Source organism: Hibiscus syriacus, unplaced genomic scaffold, assembly GCF_006381635.1.
Source record: "Hibiscus syriacus cultivar Baekdansim isolate YM2019G1 unplaced genomic scaffold, ASM638163v2 tig00109924_pilon, whole genome shotgun sequence".
In the NCBI taxonomy this organism is placed as follows: Eukaryota; Viridiplantae; Streptophyta; class Magnoliopsida; order Malvales; family Malvaceae; genus Hibiscus; species Hibiscus syriacus.
The window spans coordinates 322,580-342,894 of record NW_024062530.1 but is presented as its reverse complement, the minus strand read 5'-3'; the positions used below and the strand labels follow the sequence as shown (position 1 = coordinate 342,894).

Here is a 20,315-nt window from a genome sequence, read left to right as displayed (position 1 = left end):
TCATAGACTCGCACCTTTGTGTTGACCGAATATTGGCAAAGAAATGACCGGTTAGATATGCTTGTGCCCATAAGTGTCGTGTATTTCCCTTCTCAATCACCCATGGATGCTTTTGGACGTTGAATTCTGAAACAATCGAACGCCATTGAATATCAAATTCCTTGGTTGTCCACCAGGAAGCCATGCATTTTGAGAATGCTGCTGTAAACTTTGGGTCACCAATGTTAGCTTGTGCATTGCGAGAAAGATGCCAAGAACATAATCTGTGCTTAGCATGAGGGATAACAGATTTGATAGCCCTCTGCATTGCCCTATCCCCATCGGTTACAACAGAAATAGGTGATTTATTCATCATGGCTTCTAAAAAATTCTGTAGCACCCACTCGAAAGATTGAGACGTTTCGTCAGCGATTATGGCAGTGGCAAACACAATTGTGTTATGGTGATGATTGACACCAACAATAGGCATAATTGGTCGACCATACAAATTATCTTTGTACGTTGTGTCGAACGCAATTACATCACCGAAGCATGTGTAATCCGATCTCGATGTAGAATCCGACCAAATAAGATTATACAATGCCCCCGATTCGTCTACCGAGTATGTCATAAAAAACCCGGGATCATCATGTTTCTTATAATCAAAGTAGGCAATAAGCGCATTCACATCCCCATCGACGATTTCCTTTGCTTTACCTCTTTGAAGTGCATTGTAGAGGTCTTTATGTGTAAATCCAACATTATGATAGCCCCCTGCCTGCTGCGTTAAATAGTTCATTACTTGTGACGTGCCAACACCGACCTCTTTCAATGTTGTTGCCTCATCGATATCAGCCTTACTTACAGCTCGATTAGAACGCATAAATGGTGTCATAGCAGATGTGCACAATGCATTATTATGTTTCTGATCAGACTTACTTATAACCCACTGATCGTTTGTATTTGTTGCTGTAACTACGACTCTAGCCTTACATCCTGTTCTTGTGACTTGCAGTATGAGCACGTTGACGATCAACAGTATTGACTTTTGATACTCGAAACCCTTCTTTGGAACAACAAAATTCTTGTGTCTTCACATTCCCTTCCACGTCAAGCCGTGTTGTTCCCTTACGTGCACTAAACCCATGTTCCCGTGCGAATCCCTTGTAAAAGTGCCAAGCTTGATCACGTGAACAGAAGAGCTGACCAACCAATCTGTCAGATTCATCAACATTATGTACTTCATGGCATTCCTCGGTTGGCTTAACATTGTCTACATCAGTATTATCCATGGCAAAATTTTGTTGTGCAAGTTCAGTGCTCCAGGAGTTGATGGATATGTAAACGAAGGTTCATTTTGAACATGTTTCTGTCGTGCTGCTTTCAATAGGATGTGGCATTGGTAGTGGTAGTTAAAGGGTGGGTACAACATTAAATTCGCAGTACATATATTTAGGTATGTACAATAACTACAAGTATATTATCATTTTAAATTCGCAGTACACTGTTAAAAAATTGAAACATAAATTACATAAGTTTTAAAAAAAGTATCGATCCTTTTTATAAAAAGTATGGACACTTTCAATATAATAGGTAAACATATGATGTAATAGGTAGCCCTTATATAATGTAATAGGTATCGTTTATATAATGTAATAGGTAGTGGTTATATTGTAAAGTTTCTATCCTTTTTATAAAAGTGTCCATACTTTTTCACTGTGGAAAACATTAATTAATATTAATTTTTGAGTGAGTTTTAAGATATTAATTTAGTAATTATAGGCGTCTAATGATTTATTTTTTACGTTACGGTATATATTATTATTAAATTAAAAATTCTAAATAATATTTTATAAAATATAAAAACAATCAAATAATTTTTTCTGCAAATGAAATTATTAAATCAATATTGTAGGTGGAAAACATGAAACACTGTTAAAAAATTGAAACATAAATTACATAAGTTTTAAAAAAAGTATCGATCCTTTTTATAAAAGTATGGACACTTTCAATATAATAGGTAAACATATGATGTAATAGGTAGCCCTTATATAATGTAATAGGTATCGTTTATATAATGTAATAGGTAGTGGTTATATTGTAAAGTTTCTATCCTTTTTATAAAAGTGTCTATACTTTTTTCACTGTGGAAACATTAATTTAATATTAATTTTTGAGTGAGTTTTAAGATATTAATTTAGTAATTATAGGCGTCTAATGATTTATTTTTTACGTTATGGTATATATTATTATTAAATTAAAATTCTAATAATATTTTATAAAATATAAAAACAATCAAATAATTTTTTCTGCAAATGAAATTATTAAATCAATATGTAGGTGGAAAACATGAAACACTGTTAAAAAAATTGAAACATAATTACATAAGTTTTAAAAAAAGTATCGATCCTTTTTATAAAAAGTATGGACACTTTCATATAATAGGTAAACATATGATGTAATAGGTAGCCCTTATATAATGAAATAGGTATCGTTATATAATGTAATAGGTAGTGGTTATATTGTAAAGTGTATATCCTTTTTATAAAAGTGTCCATACTTTTTTCAATGTGGAAAACATTAATTTAAGGTTATCTTTTGAGTGAGTTTTAAGATATTAATTTAGTAATTATAGGCGTCTAATGATTATTTTTTACGTTACGGTATATATTATTATTAAATTAAAAATTCTAAATAATATTTTATAAAATATAAAAACAATCAAATAATTTTTTGTGCAAATGAAATTATTAAATCAATTGTAGTGGAAAACATGAAACAATGTTAAAAAAATTGAAACATAAATTACATAAGTTTTAAAAAAAGTATCGATCCTTTTTATAAAAAGTATGGACACTTTCAATATAATAGGTAAACATATGATGTAATAGGTAGCCCTTATATAATGTAATAGGTATCGTTTATATAATGTAATAGGTAGTGGTTATATTGTAAAGTGTCTATCCTTTTTAAAAGTGTCCATACTTTTTTCACTGTGGAAAACATTAATTTAAGGTTATCTTTTGAGTGAGTTTTAAGATATTAATTTAGTAATTATAGGCGTCTAATGATTTATTTTTACGTTGCGATATATATTATTATTAATTAAAATTCTAAATATTATTTTATAAAATATCAAAACATCAAATAATTTTTTGTGCAAATGAAATTATTAAATTAAATAATTCAAATTGAAAATTAAACAACAAATCAATTAAACATTGTTGTGGGTACATTAATTGAACATTGTTATGGGTACATTATTTGGATTAATTTCGTTGAGATGGGTTATGTATAACAAAACAATCTATCTCGCATGTGAGTACTTTATTCCAACCATGTGACAAGTGTGACACTCCATCAACTCACAACTCAGCTTTGAACTCAATCAATATTGTCTTTTAGCTTGATGGTTCATAAAGCATGTTACTTGAACAGTATGAATCAATTATGCAATTTTCATGTTCAATTTAACACTGCATTTCAAATTCATTTCATATGTAATTGGAGTTTGAATTTAAATTTCAATTTGAGTTTGAATTTCAATATATATTTCGGCTCCACTATAAATATTAGCCCAAGCCAATATGCATGTTATCATTGATTATTCCTAATTTCCATTGTTTTTTTTCCAACGTATAAACGCGAGGGAAATCCCGACCATTTTATTTTGGTCAACTTTAAAGCGTCAGAAACGTTTCGGGCGTATGATTTGGGTGGTATACAAGAAATGTAACAAATAGCAACTAAAATCATAAGTTGAGTACCACCCAAATCATAAGTCTGAAATACTTCCGATGCTCATCAAAATCCAAAGCTCATATGGTGCCAAGCAAAAGGAAATCAAAATCCAAATCTCATATGATGCCAAGCAAAAGGAAATCAAAATCTACAACTTGAGTTGAACATTGATATGATATGTTCAGTTGTTTCATGTTGGGATTTTCTCGTTTTTGATTGCTTGGATAGTTGTTCTCTTGCTTCTTCAAGTGTTCTTAAGATATTAATTTTTGAGTGAGTTTTAAGATATTAATTTAGTAATTATAGGCGTCTAATGATTTATTTTTTCTGCAAATGAAATTATTAAATCAATATTGTAGGTGGAAAACATGAAACACTGTTAAAAAAATTGAAACATAAATTACATAAGTTTTAAAAAAGTATCGATCCTTTTTATAAAAGTATGGACACTTTCAATATAATAGTAAACATATGATGTAATAGGTAGCCCTTATATAATGTAATAGGTATCGTTTATATAATGTAATAGGTAGTGGTTATATTGTAAAGTGTCTATCCTTTTTATAAAAGTGTCCATTGGAAAACATTAATTTAAGGTTATCTTTTGAGTGAGTTTTAAGATATTAATTTAGTAATTATAGGCGTCTAATGATTTATTTTTTACGTTGCGATATATATTATTATTAAATTAAAAATTCTAAATATTATTTTATAAAATATCAAAACAATCAAATAATTTTTGTGCAAATGAAATTATTAAATTAAATAATTCAAATTGAAAATTAAACAACAAATCATTAAACATTGTTGTGGGTACATTAATTGAACATTGTTATGGGTACATTATTTGGATTAATTTCGTTGAGATGGGTTATGTATACAAAACAATCTATCTCGCATGTGAGTACTTTATTCCAACCATGTGACAAGTGTGACAACTCCATCACTCACAACTCAGCTTTGAACTCAATCAATATTGTCTTTTAGCTTGATGTTCATAAAGCATGTTACTTGAACAGTATGAATCAATTATGCAATTTTCATGTTCAATTTAACACTGCATTTCAAATTCATTTCATATGTAATTGGAGTTTGAATTTAAATTTCAATTTGAGTTTGAATTTTAATATATATTTCGGCTCCACTATAAATATTAGCCCAAGCCAATATGCATGTTATCATTGATTATTCCTAATTTCCATTGTTTTTTTTCCAACGTATAAACGCGAGGGAAATCCCGACCATTTTATTTTTTGGTCAACTTTAAAGCGTCAGAAACGTTTCGGGCGTATGATCTGGGTGGTATACAAGAAATGTAACAAATAGCAACTAAAATCATAAGTTGAGTACCACCCAAATCATAAGTCTGAAATACTTCCGATGCTCATCAAAATCCAAAGCTCATATGGTGCCAAGCAAAAGGAAATCAAAATCCAAATCTCATATGATGCCAAGCAAAAGGAAATCAAAATCTACAACTTGAGTTTGAACATTGATATGATATGTTCAGTTGTTATCATGTTGGGATTTTCTCGTTTTTGATTGCTTGGATAGTTGTTCTCTTGCTTCTTCAAGTGTTCTTAAGATATTAATTTTTGAGTGAGTTTTAAGATATTAATTTAGTAATTATATGCGTCTAATGATTTATTTTTTCTGCAAATGAATTATTAAATCAATATTGTAGGTGGAAAACATGAAACACTGTTAAAAAATTGAAACATAAATTACATAAGTTTTAAAAAAAGTATCGATCCTTTTTATAAAAAGTATGGACACTTTCAATATAATAGGTAACATATGATGTATAGGTAGCCCTTATAAGTAATAGGTATCGTTTATATAATGTAATAGGTAGTGGTTATATTGTAAAGTGTCTATCTTTTTATAAAAGTGTCCATACTTTTTTCACTGTGGAAAACATTAATTTAAGGTATCTTTGAGTGAGTTTTAAGATATTAATTTAGTAATTATAGGCGTCTAATGATTTATTTTTTACGTTGCGATATATATTATTAAATTAAAAATTCTAAATATTATTTATAAAATATCAAAACAATCAAATAATTTTTTGTGCAAATGAAATTATAATATTGTAGGTGCATTCACATGAAACACTGTTAAAGTATCGTCCTTTTATAAAAAGTATGGACACTTTCAATATAATATAATGTAATAGGTAAATTGCAATGCTATCGGTATAAATATACCGGTTTACTTTAAAATAGGTAAATATAAGCGCTATCTATTACATTATATAAGCGCTACCTAGTATGTTATTGTACTTTATAATATTTCCGGTTAAATAATATAACATAACCGGTCTAAATTTTAACCGGTCACTTGTTTAACCAATCACGCCGTATATTAGCCGTTTTTTAGGCGCCGCACCGCAGAACCACCCGACCCCTCGACTTTTACGCGAGTTGCTGCTGCTCTCTGCGTTCTTTGTCTCAGCTTTCATCGTACTTCAGTCACGTCAATCACACCTCCATACGCATGCGTCCCGATGCTTTATTCGATAACCTACGCTGTCTCGATCTCAACCGTAGACGTGTAGGGTGATGAAGGGTATCTTCGTTGTTTTATCGGCCTTGTGGGTTTTGCTTCTTCTTTTTTTTTTTTTTTGAAGGGAAGTGGGTTCTGCTTCTTCCTCCATCGAGAATAAGACTGTAAATAAGAAGAGATAGATTGTGAGTTATTCGAGATCGACTCGATAAATGTTTGATAAATATTCGGATCGAATGAACTCGACTCGAGTTCTTAACGAGCTGAAACGAACTACTCGATATTCGACTCGAAAAACTTGTGAGCAGCTCAAAAATATAATATATTAAGATTTTATTTAAGAAAATAAATTAATAATAATAATAATATTTATGTATTGATTTTTTTTTAAAATACAGTAAGATTTCATGTATTTAAGGTTTATGTTTGAGTTTGAGTTTGAGGCTTCAATCGAGTTAAGTTTAAGAATTTTTTTTTTCATTTCAAGCCTTTTCGAGCTGCTCACGAGCTTCCGTTCAGAATTTCGAGTTCGAGTCGAGCTTGAAAATTTTAAGCTCGCGAGTTTTCGAGTCGAGTCGAGCTCCATTTCAGAGTTTTCGAATCAAGTCGAGCTCAGTAATACTCGAACTCGACTCGACTCGTTTACACCCTTACTCGAGAATCCCTAAAATGTTAAACACTTTGGATAATTTTACTCTTATCCCCATATGAAACTCGCCAAAAAGGGGACTAGACCGGTCTTTGTCTCATCAGAAAGCTGTCGCTTCTTTTCGAGCCGTTGTAGTTACATTTGCTTACTATATTATATACAAACACTTGATCGTACGGCTAAGGAAGGTCCAGAACTTGTAAATTTCATAATCTTTACTTAAGGACTAATGCATAAATTTATGTTAAGGTATTAACTTAAAAATTATATTATAAATTTAAGGATGTAAATTTAGATAATAAATAAAAAATCAAATAAAATACATAATATATAAAGGAATTTAAAATTTTTAAGAGGTACAACTGTACCCCATCACCCCTCAATCCATTCCTGTCTCACTCTTTGCATTTTTTTTCTGAGTAATGGGGAAGCTTCATTCGTCATCGGAGGGCTTACCGTCTTTAACATTTTTTTATCATAAAACAATTAATTATTAAAATAAGAACAATTAAAATTTGTAGTGATTAAATTAAAAAAAAAAATAAGTGACCAAATAGTAGTGAGAGTAAAGTTAAGGGATACATTTATCATTTACCTAAAAAATCTATAACAGAAGGAACTTGTAAAAAGTCTCGTTGGACTAGCAGATTTACATGGGCCTATTTGTGCCCCACGATCATTGACAAAAGATGCCCGGAGTCCAAAATAAGAACCCCTTTTCTCTGTTTAGGGCTTATTTCCGAGATCTAATCGCATTTTGTCGTCGTCGTTTTCGTCATCTCCGCAATACCTTCGAGCGGAAACACCGGTCTTCCTTATTGGGTTCATCTTGGATCGGTGGCAGGGGTAAAACCGTGGAACAATTTTTTGTTTGTTTTGTTTTTACCTGAATGAACTCTGAAGAATTGTTCTCTGAATGTTTCCAGCTTTCAATTAACTTCAATTACTTACAACATGTCTAAGGCTCAAGATCCATTTTATATCGTCAAGAAGAGATTCAAGAATCTGTATGTTGGGTCCTTTCCTTTTTTTTCTCATTATCGTTGCATCTATTTGATAGTTGTCTTTGTGGGATTCTCCTTAGTTGATATTTTTGGGTGTTTTTGGTTTAGATTGATAAATTGCAATCAAGTTTTCACCAATGGGAGAGGATTCGTCCTGACGAAGAACGAGGACATCTCACAAAGAGATATTATCTAATTGTGAGAGCATTGAGTGGCAGGTATTCAGTTTTATGTTTCCCGCTTAATTTGGATTGGATTGTCAAAATGGGAAAATTTCTTTGTTGGAATGATTTTTTGGACAATATTTATCTGTTAATCGCACATTTTTATCCGATTTGCCGCTGCTAAAAAGATTATTCTTGATAGGAAGGTAGATGAATTGGACAAAACAATTTCTGTGGCAGCTAAGGATCCTTCATGGTATGGCATCGGGGAGGTGGAACTTGAAAACCGAAGGAGATGGACCAGCAATGCCCGAACTCAGGTATCATCTTTAGGGTTTCTAAATATTATCGAAGAGTGGATATTTCAGTAATTTTTGTGTGTTAAGTAGTACCGTGCAGGTTTTTTCCTGTTATTATAATTTGATGGAACTTTTGATCCGTGAAAGTTTTGGTTTTGTAACACAAGGTGAATCTTAATCTTCTACATTTTCAATTAGGGTTCGCTTGTTAAGTTGTATTTCGTTTGATTTGATCAGGTGGGAAGTGTGAAGAAAGCTGTAGTAGCTGGAAAAGAAAATGGTAATTCTGCAAGTGCGGTGCACGAGAATTGATGAGACTGCCAAATTCTCATCAGCCAGATAGATCCAACCTGTATGGCGCCGAAGATAATGATGACTTTATAGCATCGGAATCAGATCGACAAATGCTTCTTATAAAGTAAAGGTTTTCTTGACTTCCCCTGCCTTTCGTTACTATATTGCATTTGTTTCATTTTTCACCAAAATGATTTGCTGTCCAGTTTTGCTAGTTTTTTTTAATTGTTTATCGATTGTTGGTTGTAGGCAGCAGGATGAGGAGTTGGATGAACTAGTGCTAGCGTTGAGAGAATAGGAGGTGTTGGACTTACAATACATGAAGAACTTCTTGCACAGGTGAGTGTTTGTAGTTCTCCTGCCATATTCGGTTGGGTTTACCGGATACCAGAGCTTAAAGCTATTATAGTCGATATGTTCGTATGCTAATATTCTAATCCCTTGGGGTTTCAGGAGAAGATAATAGATGATTTAGGTAACGAAATGGACAGCACAACAAACCGATTGGATTTTGTTCAGGTGATTCTCTCAAAGCGAATCCTATCCATGATTTGAAATCACATATTTGTTTTTCCAACTCGAGCTTGTCTTGAATTCCTCATTTGTTTTTCCCTTGCAGAAGAAGGTAGCCATGGTTATGAAGAAGGCCAGTGCAAAGGGACAGTATGATGATTTATTTTGCTAGTTTTGTTCATTATTCTATTCATTCTGGTCTTCTTCACTTGAGAAAAGATAAGGCTTTGTCTTACGATGTTCATACGTGAAGATGTCCGATTCGGAAATAAACCATGGGGTTGTAAAAACAGGGCTGTGTTGGTGTAATCTTTAGTGGAAAACAGTGAGAACGTAGAAAATTATGTGCCGAGTGTTATGAATGGTGAGCTTGGTGGTAGGATTATATGAAGCAGGCATATTATTTGCTGTTTGCTTCTTCACAAAATGGCATGTGGCAGGGATTTTGTTTACGCTTTATGTTCTTATTGACGCCTTAATGCGACACTGTGCACCACAGTGTCCTGATATCATCATAGCTACTTCATATTTTATATATGGTTTTGTTTGCCTTTTTATTCTGTCTACTTGGTGGACGAATGTATTATTTAATGTAAAAATAAATACGAATTTCGTAAAATAATAAATGCGCAAGATACAAGATCTGATTGACTTTCGTACATCAGTACAAGGTACTTCCTACTAAAATGTATTTGAAAATGCATCTTACATATCGTGTCTTTGTCAATTGAGGATTATTTCGTATTATGTGTTAATTCAAAAATTACAAATTTTAGGTGATATTTTGTGAAAAGAAACTAATAACGAATTTTATATCAAATGAAGATTTTTATTAATTTGATTTGAAAGAGAAATGGGAGAAAAGTGGGCCCACTACTGTCTCTCCACTTCCAGGATCAGATCTTGTTCTGTGCTTTAAAGAAGCGCCAGGTTCTTTTATCCGATTATTTGAGTTATATAATTTATTATATTATTTGTAGTATTATAATAAAATGCGATTTCAGTTTTTGGATTTTCTCTAACATATAAAAATGTATACATATTATATTTAACATATAAAAGGGTAAATTACGTAATTAGTACCTAAACTTTCACGTTTGATTCGATTTAGTATTGAATTTCTAATTATTTTAAAATTATACTTAACGTTTAGTTTTTGTTTTAATTTAGAATTTGTCGTTAAAAACTTAAAGGTAGAACTAACTGACATAGATGCTAATTTTTTAATATATTTTAAATTTCCATGTAACATCATATAATAACTTTTAATTATTTTTATTTAACAAATAAGACGGTAACACGTGTCCACCCTATCAAAATAAAATCAACATATTTTGCAGAGCTTGGATATTTAATTTAAGACATTTTTAATTTAAATTTCATTATCATCGCAAAATAAGATATTTTAATTAGGTATATAAGATCAATTTTATATTTAATTTATATTCTTGTTTAATTAAAGATTAAACTATATAAAATATTTTATAAAAATATTAAATCATTAAAATAAACACTATTTTTGAACTTCATAAATCTTCTATATTTAATATTAATTAATAATATAAATTTAAATTATTATGATAAAATAATTCTTAATATATGTTTAATTTTAAATTTATATTATATCATAAATAAATATTTTAAATTTAATTTATTAAAATAATTTAATATTGATTTTTAAAAATATTTATTTAATTATCTTTATTCCAAAATAAAGTTAAAATAATTCAATTAAATAAATTGGTTTATTATGAAAAATGTTTTATATTTTTTAATAATTTTATAATTTAACTTTTAAATATACAATATATAAATTAAATATAAAATTGATGATATATAATCAATTTCATATACTAGCATAATGGTTTGACACTAATTTTTTTAGTGCTAATTTTAATTAAAATGCTTTATTTTGTGATGGTAATGGAGTAACAATTAAATAAATAATACAATCGTAGTTTTGAGGTTGGGTGGAGCTTCGTCGACGGCAAAGGGCAATAGTAGGCGTAGATTTAGGGGTTGAAATAAAGGTTTTTAAAGTTTTGAGATTATTTCAAAATTTATGTGTTTTCTTTTTTTTAAATATATATATTAATTTTATATAAATTTTTTAAAATTATCAGATTGTGACACGTGTCACTTAACGGAAAAAACTAACGATCCGTCACGGCTTGACTCATTTTGAGTAACGGAATGAAATGTTAGGCACCAAACTAGAACGAAATAAACCTTATTCACTAAAATGAAAATATGGGCATAAGTTGGACACTTTTGTATATTTAAGCCTTAAAAGTATAATGTTTAAATATTTATACTTATTAATACAATGATATTTGAAATGTATAAACTTAAACTATAATAAAAATATAAAAAAACATTTTAAGACAACTCATTCATAATATTTTATATATTAAAATATAAAAATATACTTACACGAATATAAATATTTGTTTTTAGGTATTAAAATATTAAAAAAATATACATATTTACATCCGTATAAATATGTTTCTTTGAATTTTGTACAACAACCTCTCCTAACGTAAAGAATAAGATGTGAGGAAGAAAGAAAATTACAGATTTAGTTTTTATTGCTCGTAAGATATTACAACCCACCCATTTAATGAAGGTCAAAATTGATATTCCATCTAATAGAGCTTTTCAACTTTAAAAGTTTTACTTAAATAAATGATTTTAAAGTATATTTGTTTGAAATTATTTTACTTAAATAAATGATTTTAAAGTGTTTGAAACATCAATTTTAATTAAAGTACACTTGTTTAGAATTGTTATTGTTTAAATGATTAATTTTAAGGTGTCAAAATCAATCCAAACGGAGCCTTAAGTGTTCTTTGATTCAGCGACCGACTAAACCCCCCTCCCCCGCACCACCATCACCCACGAAAAAAATTATAGTAATTTTTCTCTTCTTTGAAAACCCTAGGGATTGTAAGAGAAACCATTCGTATTCGTTTGGCGATTTTTCTCTGTCTCTGTTATTAGCAATGGGAAGAGGAAAATTCAAGGCGAAGCCCACCGGTCAACGCCACTTCTCTACTCCTGAACAGTTGGGTATGATTTCTTCCTTTATTTCTGTAGTTTTCAATTTTAGTGCTTTCTATTTATATACCCAGAAATATTCGATTAAAAGCAAAACATTCAGATCTTTTTATTTGGTTTTAGTGGGACTTGTTGAAGTATGTACACCGTTAGTTTATGATTGACAAAGATAGTTGAAATTGCTGTTTAAAATTTTGGAAATTTTTATCACGTTGATATTTTCTTCTAGTGGTTTTTGAAAATATGTGTCCAAAAATGTTGCTTGAGAAGTTAAAGAGCAGTTGTTTTGTTGAATTTACTATTATTTGGTTAGAGTAATTCTAGGTTAGTTATTGTTAGTAAATATTGTGGATGATAATCAGACATTATATGAGTTAGGATTAGGGTTAACTGATTCTCTTTCTTCTGAATTCAATCGTGCAAGCACTTTGCCTGAAGGAAACATTGTTTTCTTTCGTTTTGGATTTATTTTTGTGTTTGCAGTTGCTGGCACTTCAACTCGTCCTCGCACTTTTAAGCGGGTACGCACTCTCTCTTTTGGATGCACTTACCCACACTTCTAGTAGTTATTTATGCTATTAAACTATAACTACTCACTCTTTACTCATTAATGTTGTTAGCAAGAAGCTGAATACAAAGCGGAGGAAGAATCGAATGAGGAATCTGAGCAGGAGTCTGGAGAAGAATCGGATGATGAAACTGAAGTAAGTTTATCATAACTGGGCTTCTGTTTGTCAATTGTTTTGGCATATGAAATATTAGGAAATCTGAAAATTTCTAGTGCAAACCAACAGCAAAAGCGCAAGGGAACTCAAGGTGTGATTGAGATCAACAATCCTAATTTGGTGAAGCCAAAGAACTTGAAAGTTAAGGATCTCGATGTTAGTTTCACGACGTCTGCTTATATATTGTTTCGATGATTGTATGTTACAATTAATGCTTTATATATGTTTTGATTTTAGCCAATCTCATTTGTAGGCTGTTAAAACTACTGAACTTTGAAAAAGGTTTGGAAATTTATCCTATTTTTTTCTTCCAAATTCTGCTTTTGATGCATGTCAAGTCGTGGTTTGTTGTCTGGATCTATTCTTCTGTCTTAAGCTATAACTTCTGTATCTTTCTATATGATTTTTATGCGAATGCTCCATCATATGTATGTTCTCTAATTGTTTTCAGGGAGGAACTAGAAAAGCAGAAAGCCCATGAATGATACATGAGGCTGCAAGAGCAGGGGAAAACAGAACAAGCAAGGAAAGATTTGGGTAAGCTAACCGAATATTCCTTTACCTCTTATCAAACGTCCCTCGTGTCAAGACTTACTAATCACATCAAGTAAATAGAATGGGCTAAACACTGACAACGCTAACATCTGATTCTGTACTCATTACGCCAATCATCAATTTATCTTGCAACATGATCATCCATTGCCCCTATCAACTCCAGTTTTAAGGCTGATTCACTTTTTTTCTTATAGTTAGCTGGATTTTAGGGGAGTTGAATTCTGTAGGTTAAAAACATAGAATGCTTGAAGAGGCTGTAATTGTTACACATTAAACTGAGCAGATATCTGCCCTGTGGGATGATGAACAAACTGAGTGCTTCTAAAATCTTAATTTTGCGAAATTGCTTCCTATAACCAAATTTACATGGAAAATGACCTATATGCCTTATCACTTATGTTTAGTGGTAAAATTCAAAAGTTGGTTCTAATTGATTCTGCTTTTTGCGACAATAAGAGACTATATCCTGTGGGGTTTAGTGTACTGCAATTTTTCCTTCACAAGAACAATATAAAGCATGTCTAACTTGGTATTTTGTGGTAATACAGAACGTTCATTTCCTGACCTTATTCGTCAACAGAGAGAAGAAGCTGCTAGAAAAAAAGAGGAGGAGAAAGCCGGTAAGAATCTGGGGCCTCTACTATCATTTCCTGACCTTTTTTTCTTCTTTTTGATATTGATGAACATTCATATTTGAATTTGTTTCAGCGAGGGAGCAGAAGAAGGTCGAAGCTCGAAAATGACATTCCTTTTTATATACAGTAAGTGTTTCTTCCAATAGATTATGCGTGCTTTCTACAATTTAGCTAACGGTTGGTTTATATTCAAAGATTCATCTTTTTTATTTTATTTTTCGTTAAAGGGTAACGGTTATACAACTCATTATACATTTGTTTTTCGTATTTGGTGGCACATAATTTGATAAAAAAAAATTGAGTTAAACCCATTTCTTTTATAGTCTGTTAATTTTACCTGCTATTATGAGATCATTATCAAAGAGTTAAAGCTGGTTTGAGGCCTTTGTTCGAGGTCAAATAGATTTTAATTAATATCTGAAATTGAGTCAAATCCTTAAATGATGTGAAATAAGCTGAATTTTATATAAATTTATGATGTTGCACTTAAAAGTAATGAACAACAAAACCAAAGCAAAATGTCTGAATTTAAACCCAAAAAATACATAAGTCCTAGAGTTCAAGCTGGCAATTGACATGTGGTTAGCATGTTCCAAAGCACAATGTCAATTGGTTGATACTTATGTTGGTGTTCGCTTTCTATGCTGTCGTGTGGAAACTTCTATGTAAAGATAAATATCTCTCGGACTTCACCTTACTTTCGCTGTGCAACATCAGCCTCCTTTTATGGCCCATACATCGTCTTTTGATCCAACATTGATCGTCTTGCCTTTAGGCAAAGCCGATTGGTCATCTCCTACATCAAGTGCTTTCCGGTTCACAACACGATAAATTTGGGCCAGCACTTACGTAAATGCGCCCTCAACATTCAAAGACTCTAGTGCAGATGTTTCCATGAAGAAGGTGTTCTCTCGTTCTGCGAAAGCTTTGGCATCTTCAGAGGAAACCGCTCGCAAGTGGTTCAGATCTGCCTTGTTTCCTACTAACATGAACACAATGTTGGCATCAGTGTGACCGCCGACCTCGGTTCAATTGATTGAGAACATATTAACATTGTTGCCATCAAGCTGCTTAGCGGTTGAACCAACACCGTTGGTGAGTTTGAATCTTTCAACAGTCTAATTTGTTCGATTCGGATAACCTCTCCTAACCTAAACTTATATCATTAAGAAAAATTCAAACCAAAGAATCTCCCTTCCATATTTGGTGATGGTCAAGTCTTATTTACAGGTCAGAAACTATGCCCCTTTACAACAAAAGGAAAAAAAAAAAAGCACACCCAATCAAAGCACGCCTAATTCCCACCGCTCCGATTGTGCCTGTAACTTTGAAACGCTTGTTTTTTCTATTGAGCTTGGAATCCAAGACTATAATAATTTTTGGGTGGTGGAGAGCCATGATTATAGTAGTTGATACTCCATGAAAAGAACACAGTCACGTACAAGGATATAAATGAATGAGTTTAAATAAATAAAAATATATTTATGTATGTATTTATATTTAGTTCGTATTCGTTTAACTTTATAGTTTTTTTATTTTCATTTGTATAATTTCGAAGGCATTCGTTCTTTATTCGTTCAGTGCTAGTGTTCATTGGTTTACTTTCACCTTTTTATTTGCAAGCCAAAGAAAAATAGTAGAATTATGCAATTAGTCCTTAAACTTCAAAGTTTATCATGTATTCAATTTAGTCCATATTTTCAGTAATATTTAAAATGTAAATAAATAAATAAACATAAATGAATTTGGCCATGAATATAAACAAACCGAAAAGACTTATATTCATGTTCATTAATTTATAATAATTTATTTAACTTTATATGAACGAATTCATATGAGCATTTACACTCCATGGGCTAAATATGACGTGGAGAGGCGGGAGGAGGAATTAGGAGCTAGGTAGAAAAGGAGACAAAGTTCTTTGTGGACATATCATATCATATATGTAAGTATCAAAGGTGATGGCTTTGTCAATTCAGAAGAGTGAGTTTAGGGCTACATGAGGTAGTGGGGGTTAATACTGTTGTCACCAGAGTGCACTTCAAAACATCTGCAACACTCATCAACGCCAACTACTCACTCCCCCACGTCCTTTGACCACTCATCACACATCATAGAATCTACCTCCTCATTCACTCTTACACTACGTAAAAAACAACAGTAAATGTCTGCACACCGACCAATCCTTTTTGGCCTGTTTGAGTTTTAGGCTTTCAGATTGGTGCTACAGATATTGTTTACACACACGTGTATACATACATACATACGTACGTATATATATATATATATATATATATATATATATATCATTCATATTGCCTTAACGAAAATTGAAGATTAATAATAGATTGGTCGTCCATGAAGTTTTCATACCATTCCAGATACATATATCCATAATATATAAGCCCTAAGGAGTACAATACAGCTAAAGCTATATTTTTCAACCTTGATATCAGAGAGAGAGAGAGAAGAAAAAAAAAAGGGACAGTGTCAGCCAATGTCTGTATGTCGTCCATTTCTCACATTTCTAAAACCTGCAAATTCAAGTGAAAAGAACACACTGATCGACAAACTTAATTGATAAGCAAAAGGCACCTCCTGTGTTTACACGAGAAGAGTGCCCTTCATCAATCATCATCTTTGCATACCAAGCTGTCATGCACAGTGCATACTATTTATATTATAATCTAGTCTTATGGAGCATTTATGTTTAACATTTGGATTCGAGATATAATGTAATCTTATATATATATATATATATATATTGTCACCTTGGGGTTATACGGAAAAGGGAGTTGATGAGCGAAGCAGATAGTAAAATCCACCATGTTGAAGGGACTGAAGTGTGATCCCCCACTCATTGGTGAGAACAAGTTGACCGGCAGAGTTGATCAAGATTGCATCATCACCAAATGCTTCTCTCATGTTGAAAGGTCCCACGGCCACCTCAAAGGCTACATCATTGATGAACACCGTCGATGATGATGATCTAGCCGCTGCACCTCCAGGTTCCACTGCACCCAAATCGCCGACACCTGCCGACCGAGGGAATCATAATGCAGTAAGAGAAACAAGACATGCACACGTTCACATAGTAACAATGATCAGAATCACGAACATAAATTTTTTACCAGGACTGTGGTGATTATGAGATGGAACAGTTGCGGGAGGAGCATTATTGGTCATGGAGTAACTAAGCTGCAGTTGCATCAGCATCTTTTCTTCATGTTCTTTCCTTGGAGCTTCGTGGTTCAATATCTCACTCAACAATAGGCTCGTACATGGCCCGACTGGCTGATCAGGGAAGGCAAACCCTTGTGTGAATCCAGGTCCAGTAGTCGCCTGTTGCATAGGAAAGACAAAGGGTTCCTTCAAGAACTCGGTTTGAGGCTGCTGATGGAAGCAGGTCTGGTTCATCGAGCCAGTCGGTGAGTCGGAAACATCCATGACCATGACCGTACTCTTCTTAGCTCCTTTTGGTGAATATTTGTCTGATGAAGATGATGGAGTTAAGTGGGACTGCTGTAGTTTAGTGTTTTGGAGGTTTCGAAGCTTGGGTTTGCTTCTTGATTTCCTGTTCTGGAACCAGTAAAACACATTGGCATCGCCTACTTGCCCATACTCCTGCAATTGAGCTCTGATTTTTCTTATTTCATCCCTCGGTGGGTTAACCATCCCGGAGTTGAATATCGCTTCCAGTATCCGAATCTGTTCAGGTTTCGGATTCCATCTCGGTTTAGGCTCGGGAGTACGCTCTTCACAGCCTGCAACTGGTATGCAAATCATCCGACTCCTCAGTCAGAATCATGTGCAATTCAACATAAAATATCATTTCAAGCACCAAGATTGTGTGATTTTTTGTTTTACCTGAGGAGCAAGGGGGTCTATGGCAAGCACTTGAGATGAGAGAAGAGTTGATGTCATGCTGCTGCCATTGGTGGTGAGTGTTGCAGGGCTTGGATTTGAACATGCTAGGCCAGTGCCTGTTTGATGAAGCCATGAAGATGGCGATGATAGTGCCCAAAATCAAAGGCTAGATATTTGAAAAGAGATAACAAAGAAATAGATTTGCCCTTTGCACTAAACAAACATAAACATCTCTTTCTTTATAGCCTCGCCTCCTCATCTACCCTCTCTGATTACTTTCTCAATTAAAAAAGTTGTCATTCCCATATCCCAAAGGAAAATAAATAAATACATGTATAATTTTAGAAATAAACTATGGCTTAATTCTGATTTGGTCCCTAAACTCTATAAATTTCTCAACCTTAGTACCTTTCAATATATATATATATATAGGATTGATATCTAATGCAACTTACGGTGCATAATTTGATGCATTACCGTGTATATAAAATAAGCTCTATTTATGATTCGACAATGTGATGCACCGAGTGTATACTTCTATGGATCATCCATTATCATCCATTATACATACATAATAAGTTCTATTCATGATTTAGTCCCTTCATTTTATTTATTCCCAAATTTTTTATTCTCATTTATATACCCGACGTATAGTTTTCTTTCCATCCACCCAAATTATTACTGCATCTAATAAAAAGATGTTATGCGTCATGTTTTTATTGGTAGTTTCTTTTTAATTTTTGGTATCCAATTTATTAGTTGACTATTCAGATCGAGAAATGCAAAAGTTTATCAAATTTCGAATTAAACCTATTCACATTTTTTTTTCCAAATTTCATTATTCAATTTATCAAATATTTTTTATTTCTTAGTCTTCTCAAATCTCAATCTGAAGGTAAAATAATACAATATTTATTTTTTTATTTATTGTTCAAAATCAAGAAATGTATCGTACCCAAATTCAATTTTTTTTATTTATTCTATTAATTGAATTTAAATGTTTTCTTAACAAAATAATGAAAATAATATTTGACAAAAATTGATCACTCTTTTATGTTTTATTAATATAATATTAAATTAATTGTTCAAAGTAATAGAATATATTTTCGTTCTACAAAGACTTAATTTTAAATTTCACTCAGGCCACGAAAATGTATGAAACGACTCTGGTTGGTAGTTTTTTAAAAGATAATTTGTGAAAGAAATGATGATTTAGATAGTAAAGTGAAAAGAAGGGTTTAGGTACCAAAATGAAAAAATGGACGAAATCAAGTAGTGAACTAGGGAAAAAGATTTTCTCACATGTTGTCCTCCTTGTATTATTTCTGAAATAGGATAGTTTCTATAGTAATCGGAGAAGACGGCCAGACGACATGACACCTTTTCGGAATACGGTTAGACAACAAGACGCTTTTTAATATCTATGTATGTAAAAGACGATGTTTCGTATAGCCGTCTTTTCAGAAGATGTCATGTAGTTTGGTCGTCTTCTTTAACGCAATGTAAACAGATCTTTATTTGAGAAAATAAATTTAGACGAGTGTTATTGCAAAGTCATAAATATAATTTTGAGAATAAGGTGTTGAAGTATATGAAAGGGAAAAGCAACAAGGGGAATCCCCTGGTAGACGATAAACAAGAAAGGAAATGGGAAAAAATGGAAAGCGGGAAGATAGGGAGTACTCCCCCATCCCCTACCATACAAATTTAACATTGAAACTGAAATACTTGTTTCATACTCAAACGTACAGCAAATTCCCCCGGACTAGAAGCAAAGGGAACATGGATATAATATTACATGCTGCCTCTATTATTGGAATCTTCCTCAGAAAGCTGACACACAGAGCTCTTAATACAGTCGGTAAGAGTAACTCACCCGTATCTATATCATTTTCAAATCATCTCAAACCCAAGAAATATTGTTTACAACTCCAAAGAGTGAAAATAGTATGGATGATCAAAATATTTAAATTTGATAGGTTTCAATTTGATTCGATCGTTTATGATATAATTTGATTTTAGAATTTAGATTTGAAACGGATTAGGTATGTCTTGTAAATGAGATAATCAAAATCGAGACGGAGTTAGATTTTAGTAGAAAAGAAATCTTTGACTTAATCTATATAATTACCATAATATATATATATATATATATATATATATATCTAGATACGATTACTATGATATTTCTTTCTATTGTTTTTTATTATCCTTTTATTTTACTGGGAAAAAAAAGAAAAAGAAAATATTTGAGTCAAAAAATAGATTTTATTCTAAAAATCGAGATGGATAAAATATCACTAATATTTATCTTTAGAGAAATGGGGT

The 20,315-nt window shown here is 32.0% G+C and overlaps 3 pseudogenes; 2 read left to right on the top strand and 1 right to left on the bottom strand.

Moving 5' to 3' along the window:
* Positions 1-7,828: 7,828 nt before the first annotated feature.
* Positions 7,829-9,660, top strand: LOC120210431 (annotated as a pseudogene).
* Positions 9,661-12,024: 2,364 nt separating this feature from the next.
* LOC120210430 lies at positions 12,025-14,356 on the top strand (annotated as a pseudogene).
* A 2,542-nt stretch (positions 14,357-16,898) lies between these two features.
* Positions 16,899-18,120, bottom strand: LOC120210434 (annotated as a pseudogene).
* Between the last annotated feature and the right edge of the window lie 2,195 nt (positions 18,121-20,315).